The following is a 10,346-nucleotide window of genomic DNA, read 5'->3' as shown; positions in this document are numbered from 1 at the left end:
GCATAAAAGACTTTATAGCTAATAAGAACTGTTCCTATATTCAGTAATAAGATGTATTCTATGTATGTTTCAGATCTGATTGTGTCTCAGGAGTCTGTCTGGGTAAACTGATTGTGTCCTTGTGTGATTATGTTAACTAGACTGCCCAACATCAGATTGTCTGAGTAAACGTTCTTCCCTAGTTAATTAACTTAATATGTTAATCTGTTTTACCTGTCAATAGACAATTGTTAGAGGTTTGATGCATTGTTCATATGTCTGCTTTACTGTTAAACCAATGCCCTTTGTAACCTGAAGCCAGGGTGTATAAATCTGTGTGCTGCCTTCAAATAAAGTAGACATTCTGTTTTAAACCTGAAACTGGCTGGGTTGTGAATTGCTGATTCCCTATGCAGGACATTGTTCATCTGGTATTAACCCTTGGTACACTGTTGGTACCGTAACAGGGGTTAATCATCCATTTGCAAGTGGGTGCAATGCTCTGTTACCTTATTACATGTACTGTAAAAATTTTGTTTGTTTTACTGCCTTTTTTCACTGTTTTTCAAATTTTGACAAAATTTGTTTCTCTTAAAGGCACAGTAACGTTTTTATATATTTGCTTGTTAACTTGATTGAAAGTGTTTTCCAAGCTTATTAGTCTCATTATTAGTCTGTTCTAACGTGGAGGAAGCTCTGTGTTCATTATGTTTTAAAGCCATGGTGGAACCCCATCTTAGAATGTGTACCAGATGTACTGATTTCATGTTAAACAATAAAGATCATTTTTTGTCTTTAAAAACATTATCACCAGAGGATTCTGTCATGGGGGTAGTTATGCCGACTAACTCTCCCCACGTGTCAGACCTTTTGACTCCCGCTTTAGGGACTCACGCTCAAATGGCGCCATGTACATCAAGGGCACCCATAGCGTTTATTTTACCAGGGGATTCTGTCGAGGGGAAAGTTATGCCGATTAACTCTCCCCACGTGTCAGACCCTTCGACTCCCGCTTCAGGGACTCGCGCTCAAATGGCGCCAAGTACATCAAGGGCGTCCATAGCGTTTATTTTACAAGACATGGCAAAGGTGGTGAATAATACTCTGGCAGCAGTATTAGTCAGACTACCTGAAATTAAAGGAAAGCAGATAGCTCTGGGGGTAGATACAGAGCATACAGACGCTTTAAGAACCATGTATGATACTACCTCACAATATGCTTAGTCTGTGGGTGATTTCTCCTACATTGGTGTATCCGGTCCACGGCTTCATCCTTACTTGTGGGATATTCTCTTCCCCTACAGGATGTGGCAAAGAGAGCACACAGCAGAGCTGTCTATATAGCTCCCCTCAGGCTCCGCCCCCCCCCCAGTCATTCTCTTTGCCGCTCTGAACAAGTAGCATCTCCACGGGGGTGGTAAAGAGTATGTGGTGTTAGTTGTAGTTTTTTATTTCTTCTATCAAGAGTTTGTTATTTTAAAATAGTGCTGGCTTGTACTATTTACTCTACAGCAGAAAGTGATGAAGATTTCTGCTAAGAGGAATATGATTTTAGCACCAGTAACTAAAATCCATTGCTGTTCCCACACAGGACTGTTAACCAGAGAACATCAGTTGGGGGGAACAGTTTGCAGGCTTAACTGCTTCAGGTATGATCAGTCATTTTTCTAACAAGACCAGGTAATGCTAGAAGACTGTCAGAAATTCCCTCTGGGATTGTTAAGCCATTTTTTTCTAATAGACTCTGTATAAAATGATGGCTTATATTTAGGGCTCTATGCTGGTTGACACTATTGTGGGCTTTAAAATCGATTGCTTTTTAGCATGTTTTTCACTATAAATAAGGTGTTTTTTCAGACTTTAAAACACTTTTGGGGTTTAATTTCGGCCTGGCACTTATTTGGACACCTAAATCTAGTCAGAAAGGCCCCTCCACTCTAGAATGAAGAGGGGGGAGGCCTAATTTTTAGGCCTCAATTGTGCAGTTGTTTTTGCCTAGGCAATCCATGCAGCTTCATGTGGTGAGTCAAGAGGCATCATAAAAGACTCCAGAGAGGCTTATTTCCTGCTAAAATAATCCCTAATGAAGGTAAAGGCTACAGTGAGAAGCTGTGCTAGTACTGTAGTGTGTTAACTGGTTAATAACTGTTATTAGCTCCGGTTTGGGCATTAAGGGGTTAATTGATCTGAAAATTTGTGTGCAATCTTTTCAAAGCATTAAGACTCTGGTGAAAATTTCATTAAAATCGGATGTTTATTTCATGTTTTTTTTGATGTTTCAGTAAAAAAGTATGCATTAAGGGGATAATTGATCTGAAAATTTGTGTGCAATCTTTTCAAAGCATTAAGACTCTGTGGTGAAAATTTCATTAAAATCGGATGTTTATTTCATGGGTTTTTAATATTTCAGTAAAAAAGTGCTTTTTTATTATTTAAAGAGACAGTAACATTTTTGTCAAAAATAATTTTTATTGCATTGTAGTTCTGTTTAAGTCTGTTAAACATGTCTGAGTCTTCAGATAGCCTATGTTCTGTATGTCCAAAGGCCAAGGTGGTTCACCCATTAAATTTATGTGTGAAGTGTGCAATAGCGTCCAAACAGCTTAAGGACAGTACAATCACACTTACAAATATAGCCCAAGATGATTCTTTAGCTGAAGGTAGTGAAAATAGCTTGCTTTCCTCTCCTTCTGTGTCAACACCAGCTATGCCCGCGCAGGCGATGCCCAGTACATCTAGCGCACCAATTGCGATTACTATGCAACAGTTAGCAGCAGTAATGGATAATTCTATCGCAGCATTTTTATCCAAACTGCCAGCTTTCCTAGGAAGCGTGTTTGCTCAGTTTTAAATACAGAAAATGAGCAAGTAGACGCAGAGGATAATTTATCTGTAGTGCCCTCACATCAATCTGACTTGGCGGTGAGGGAGGGCCTGTCTGAGGGAGAAATTTCTGACACAGGAAAAGTTTCTCAGCAGGCAGAGCCTAATACCATAGCATTTAAATTTAAGCTAGAACACCTCCGCGCTCTACTTAAGGAGGTCCTGGCTACTCTTGATGATTGTGACCCTTTGGTGGTCCCAGAAAAATTGTGTAAAATGGATAAATTCTTAGAGGTCCCAGTACACACTGATGCGTTTCCGATACCTAAGAGGGTGGCGGATATAGTGAATAAGGAGTGGGAGAAACTAGGTGTACCTTTTGTTCCCCCTCCTATATTTAAGAAAATGTTCCCCATTGTTGACCCCAGAAGGGACACGTGGCAGACGGTCCCTAAGTTAGAGGGGGCAGTTTTCAAAGTAAAGGTTTATATAAGAAAATTTTTGTTCAACAAGGTTTTCTTCAACCAATTTCTTGCATTATTCCTGTAACCACTGCAGCTGCTTTTTGGTTTGAGGAATTAGAAAACTCGCTCCAGAAGGAGACTTCTTAGGATGAAGTCATGGATAGAATTCACGCCCTGAAGTTGGCTAATTCTTTCATTACAGATGCCGCTTTTCAGTTAGCTAAATTAGCGGCGAAAAATTCTGGTTTCGCAATAGTGGCGCGTAGAGCGCTTTGACTAAAATCGTGGTCGGCGGATGTGTCGTCCAAAACAAAATTGTTTAATATTCCTTTCAAGGGTAAGACCCTATTCGGGCCAGAGTTGAAAGAAATTATTTCAGATATCACTGGGGGAAAGGGCCATGCCCTTCCACAGGATAGACCTTTCAAAGTTAAAAATAAGTCTAATTTTCGTTCCTTTCGCAGTTTCAGGAACGGACCGGCTTCTACCTCTACAGCCACTAGGCAAGAGGGTAATGCACCCCAGCCCAAACCAGCATGGAAACCATTGCAAGGCTGGAACAAGGGTAAACAGGCCAAAAAACCTGCTGCTGCTACCAAGACAGCATGAAGGGGTAGCCCACGATCCGGGACTGGATCTAGTAGGGGGCAGATTTTCTCTTTGCTCAGGCCTGGGCAAGAGATGTTCCAGACCCCTGGGCACTAGAAATTGTCTCTCAGGGGTATCTTCTAGAATTCAAGGACCTTCCTCCAAGGGGAAGGTTCCACTTGTCTCGCTTATCTTTAGACCAGATAGAGAGACAGGCATTCTTACATTGCATAGAGTACCTTTTAAAAGTGGGAGTGATAAACCCAGTTCCAACAGCAGAACAAGGACTGGGATTTTACTCAAACCTGTTTTTAGTTCCCAAAAAGGAAGGAACTTTCAGGCCAATTCTGGATTTAAAGATCCTAAACCAATTACTCAGAGTTCCATCATTCCAAATGGAAACCATTCGGATTACCAGTTCGTGGCTCTTCCCTTCGGATTGGCCACTGCTCCGAGAATTTTCACAAAGGTGCTAGGGTCCCTTCTAGCGGTGCTAAGGCCAAGGGGCATTGCAGTAGCACCTTAACTAGACGACATTTAATACAGGCGTCTTTTCACAAAGCAAGGGCTCATACGGACATTGTTCTAGCCTTTCTAAGGTCTCACGGGTGGAAGGTGAACATAGAAAAAAGTTCTCTGTCCCCGTTCACAAGGGTTCCCTTCCTGGGAACAATAATAGACTCGGTAGAAATGAAAATCTTTCTGACATAGGTCAGGAAATTAAAACTTTTGAACACTTGTCGAGTTCTTCAATCCATTCCTCAACCCTCCATAGCTCAGTGCATGGAGGTAACAGGACTAATGGTTGCGGCAATGGACGTGGTTCCTTTTGCTCGAATTCATTTAAGACCATTGCAACTGTGCATGCTCAAACAATGAAATGGGGATTATGCAGATATTTCTCCCCAGATTCAGATGGACCAGCAAACCAGAGACTCACTCCTCTGGTGGTTGTCTCAGGATCACCTGTCTCAGGGAATGAGTTTCCGAAGACCGGAGTGGATCATTGTCACGACCGACGCCAGCCTCTTAGGCTGGGGCGCGGTCTGGAAGTCCCTGAATGTTCAGGGTCTATGGTCTCGGGAAGAATTTCTTCTCCCGATAAACATTTTGGAATTGAGAGCGATATTCAATGCGCTCCAGGCATGGCCTCAACTAGCGGAGGCCAAATTCATCAGATTTCAGTCGGACAACTTGACGACTGTTGCGTACATCAATCATCAGGGGGGAACAAAGAGTTCCCTGGCGATAAGGGAGGTATCCAAGATCATCAAATGGGCAGAGGATCACTCCTGCCATCTATCAGCAATTCACATCCCAGGAGTGGACAACTGGGAAGCGGATTATCTGAGTCTTCAGACTTTCCATCCGGGGGAGTGGGAACTCCACCCGGAGGTTTTTTGCTCAGCTGACCCAGCTATGGGGAATTACAGATCTGGATCTGATGGCGTCACGTCAGAACTCCAAAGTTACACGTTACGGGTCCAGGTCCAGGGATCCCAAGGCGACATTGGTAGATACCTTAGTAGCGCCTTGGTCGTTCAATCTAGCTTATGTCTTTCCACCGTTTCCTCTTCTCCCCCGGCTAGTAGCCAGGATCAAGCAGGAGAAGGCTTCGGTAATTCTATAGCTCCTGCGTGGCCACGCAGGACTTGGTATGCAGACCTGATGAATATGTCATTGGTTCCACCATGGAAGCTGCCTTTGAGGCAGGACCTTCTAATTCAAGGTCTATTCGAACATCCAAACCTAGTTTCTCTGCAACTGACTGCTTGGAGATTGAACGCTTGATTCTAGCTAAACGTTGGTTTTCAGAATCAGTTATAGATACTCTGATCCAGGCTAGAAAGCCTGTCACCAGGAAAATTTACCATAAGATATGGCGGAAATATCTTTGCTGGTGCGAATCCAAGGGTTACTCATGGAGTAAGATTAGGATTCCAAGGATACTATCTTTTCTCCAAGAAGGATTGGAGAAAGGTCTGTCAACTAGTTCTTTTAAGGGACAGATATCTGCTCTGTCTGTTTGGTTACACAAGCGTCTGGCAGCCATGCCAGATATTCAGGGTTTGTACAGGCTTTAGTCAGAATCAAGCCTGTCTACAGACCTGTGGCTCCTCCATGGAGTCTAAATTTAGTTCTTTCAGTTCTTCAAGGGGTTCTGTTTGAACCTCTACATTCCATGGATATTAAGTTACTATCTTGGAAAGTTTTTTTTTTTTTTTTAGCTTTTTCTTCTGCTAGAAGAGTTTCTGAATTGTCTGCTTTGCAGTGTTATTCACCCTATCTGGTGTTTCATACAGATAAGGTCGTTTTACGTACCAAACCTGGTTTTCTTCCAAAGTGGTTTCCAATAAGAATATCAACCGGGAAATAGTTGTTCCTTCTCTGTGTCCTAATCCAGTTTTTTGACTCAGGGAAGATGATTTAACCTGATTCTGATATTTCTACATTTAAAATTTATGCTTGAGAACCTCCACTTGTTGCTCAGGGAGGCTTTGGCTGCTCTGAATGAATGTGTACAATCGCAGGGCCAGAGATATTGTGTAGACTGGATAAATAATATGCAGTGCCGGTGTGTACTGATGTTTTTCCAATACCTAAAGAGGTTTACTAAAAAAAAAATTTTTTTTAATAAGGAATGGGATAGACCAGGTGTGCCGTTCTCTTCCCCTCCTATTTTTTAGAAGAATGTTTTCTAATAGATACCACCACACGGGACTTCTGGCAGACAGTTCCTAAGGTGGAGAGAAGAGTTTCTACTCTAGCTAAGCGTGCCACTACCTCTGGCGACGACAGTTGTGCTTTTTGGATCCAATGGATAAAAAATGTTTATTCAACAGGGTTTTATCCTGCAGCCCCTTGCATACATTGCTTCTGTCACTGCTGCTGCGGCGTTCTGGGTTGAGTCTCTTGATGAGACTTTACAGTTAGCGACTCCATTGGATGAATATATTTGACAAGCTTATGCTAGCCAATTCCTTTGTTTTCTGATGCCTTTGTTCATTTGACTAGACTAACGGCTAAGAATTCTGTTTTTTACTATACTGGCGTGCAGAGTGCTATGGCTTATATCATGGTCAGCTGTCGTGACTTTAATAAATAAGCTACTTAACTTCCCTTCAAGGGGCAGACCCTATTCGGGCCTGGTGTGAAGGAGATTATTGCTTATCACTGGAGGAAAAGGTCATGCCCTTCCTCAGGATAGTAATAAAGGGCCAAAAAAGGTCTAATTTTCGTGCCTTTTAAAACTTCAGGGCAGGTGTGGCATCCACTTCCTCTAAGGCAAAACAAGAGGGAATTTTTGCTTAGTCCAAGGTGGTCTGGAGACAATTGGACCTGGAACAAAGATAAGCAGGCCAAGGAGCCTGCTGCTGCCTCTAAGGCAGCATGAAGGAACGGACCCCTATCCGGTAACGGATCCTATAGGGGGCAGACTTTCATTCTTCGCCCGGGCGTGGGCAAGAGATGCCCAGGATCCCTAGGCATTGGAATTTATATCCCAGAGATATCTTCTGGATTTCAAAGATCCCCCCCCCCCAAAAAAAGGGGAGATTTCGCCTTTCACAATTATCTGCAAACCAGATAAAGAAGGAGGCATTCTTACATTGTGTACGAGATCCATCCAGTTCCAAGAGAGGAACAGGGACAGAGTTTTTACTCAAATCTGTTTGTGGTTCCCAAGGTGAGGGAACCTTCAGACCTATTTTGGATCTAAAGATCTTAAACAAATTCCTCAGAATTCCGTCATTTAAGATGGAAACTATTCGTACCATCTTAACTATGATCCAGGAGAGTCAATAGAGGACTACAATGGATTTGAAGGATGCTTATCCTCACATTGTGATGCATAAAGATCACCTTTGTTTTTCAGGTTTGCCTTTCTAGACAGGCATTACCAGTTTGTAGCTCTTTCCTTTGGGATATCTACAGCCCCAAGAATCTTTATGGAGGTTCTGGGGTCGCTTTGGCGGTCCTTAGGCCGCGGGGCATAGAAGTGGCCCCTTAGTTAGACGACATCCTGATACAGGCGTCAAACGTCCAAATTGCCAAGTTTCATACGGACGTAGTACTGGCATTTCTGAGATCACATGGGTGGAAAGTGAACAAGGAAAGAGTTCTCTATCCCCAATCTCAAGGGTTTCCCTCCTAGGGACTCTGATAGATTCTGTAGAAATGAAAATTTACCTGACTGAGTCCAGGTTGTCAAAGTTTCTAAATTTCTGCCGTGTTTTTCATCCCATCCGCGCCCTTCGGTGGCTCAGTACATGAATGAAATCGGCTTAATAGGTAGCGGCAAGGGACATAGTACCGTTTGCACGTCTACATTTCAGACCGCTGCAACTATGCATGCTCAGTCAGAGGAACGGGGATTACACAGATTTGTCCCCCTGTTGAACCTGGACCAAGAGACCAGAGATTCTCTTCTCTGGTGACTATGTCGGGTCCATCTGTCCAAGGGTATGACCTTCCGCAGGTCAGATGGGACAATTGTTACAATGGATGCCAGCCTTTTAGGTTGGGATGCAGTCTGGAACTCCCTGAAGGCTCAGGGATAGTGGACTTAGGAGGAGACCCTCCTTCTAATAAATATTCTGGGAGTGATATTCCATGCTCTTCAGACTTGGCCTCAGTTAGCAACTCTGAGGTACATCATACTCAGTCGGACAATATACACGACTGTGGCTTACATCAGCCATCAAGGGGGAACAGAAGTTCCCTAGTGATGTTAGAAGTCTTACAATAATTCACTGGACAGAGACTCACTCTTGTCTATCAGCTATCCATATCCCAGGTGTTGAGAACTGGGAGGTGGATTTTCTAAGTCGTCAGACTTTTCTTCCGGGGGAGTGGGATTTCCTTCGGAGGTCAAGACCAAGCAGGAGAGGGCTTTGGTGTTTTTGACAGCGCCTGCGTAGCCACGCAGGAAATGGTATGCAGATCTGGTGGACATGTCATCCTTTCCATCACGGTCTCTGCTTCTGAGACAGGTCCCTCTACCTCAGGGTCCTTTCAACCATCTAAATAGAATCAATCTGAGATGGACTGCCTGGAGACTGAACGCTTGATGTTATCAAAGCATGGCTTCTCCGAGTCAGTCATTGATACCTTAATACAGACATGAAAGCCTGTCTCTAGGAAAATTGAACATAGATATGGTGTAAATATCTGATTGTTATGAATCCAAGGGTTACTCATGGAGTAAAGCCTGGATTCCCAGGATATTATCTTTTCGCCAAGATGTTTTTGAGAAAAGGGTTGTCGGCTAATTCCTTAAAAGGGACAGATTTTTACTCTGTCTATTTTTTTGCACCAGCGTCTGGCAGGTATTCTAGACGTTCAGGCATTTGGTCAGGCTTTGGTTAGATCCAAGCCTGTGTTTAAAACTGTTGCTCCACCATGGAGCTTAAACCTGGTTCTTAAGGCTCTTCAAGAAGTTCCGTTTGAACCTTTTTTGTTCCATAGATATCAATCTTTATCTTGGAAAACAGAATTTATGCTTACCTGATAAATTACTTTCTCCAACGGTGTGTCCGGTCCACGGCGTCATCCTTACTTGTGGGATATTCTCTTCCCCAACAGGAAATGGCAAAGAGCCCAGCAAAGCTGGTCACATGATCCCTCCTAGGCTCCGCCTACCCCAGTCATTCGACCGACGTACAGGAGGAAATATGCATAGGAGAAACCATATGATACCGTGGTGACTGTAGTTAGAGAAAATAATTCATCAGACCTGATTAAAAAACCAGGGCGGGCCGTGGACCGGACACACCGTTGGAGAAAGTAATTTATCAGGTAAGCATAAATTCTGTTTTCTCCAACATAGGTGTGTCCGGTCCACGGCGTCATCCTTACTTGTGGGAACCAATACCAAAGCTTTAGGACACAGATGAAGGGAGGGAGCAAATCAGGTCACCTAAATGGAAGGCACCACGGCTTGCAAAACCTTTCTCCCAAAAATAGCCTCTGAAGAAGCAAAAGTATCAAATTTGTAAAATTTGGCAAAAGTGTGCAGTGAAGACCAAGTCGCTGCCTTACATATCTGGTCAACAGAAGCCTCGTTCTTGAAGGCCCATGTGGAAGCCACAGCCCTAGTGGAGTGAGCTGTGATTCTTTCAGGAGGCTGCCGTCCGGCAGTCTCATAAGCCAATCGGATAATGCTTTTAAGCCAAAAAGAAAGAGGTAGAAGTTGCTTTTTGACCTCTCCTTTTACCAGAATAAACAACAAACAAAGAAGATGTTTGTCTGAAATCTTTAGTAGCCTCTAAATAGAATTTTAGAGCACGGACTACGTCCAAATTGTGTAACAAACGTTCCTCCTTTGAAGCTGGATTCGGACACAAAGAAGGTACAACTATCTCCTGGTTAATATTTTTGTTGGAAACAACTTTCGGAAGAAAACCAGGCTTAGTACGCAAAACCACCTTATCTGCATGGAACACCAGATAGGGCGGAGAACACTGCAGAGCAGATAACTCTGAAACTCTTCTA

The sequence above is a fragment of the Bombina bombina genome, chromosome 3 (assembly GCF_027579735.1).
Source record: "Bombina bombina isolate aBomBom1 chromosome 3, aBomBom1.pri, whole genome shotgun sequence".
Taxonomy (NCBI): Eukaryota; Metazoa; Chordata; class Amphibia; order Anura; family Bombinatoridae; genus Bombina; species Bombina bombina.
The sequence above is the reverse complement of the archived record's forward strand: the minus strand, read 5'-3'. Positions refer to the sequence as shown.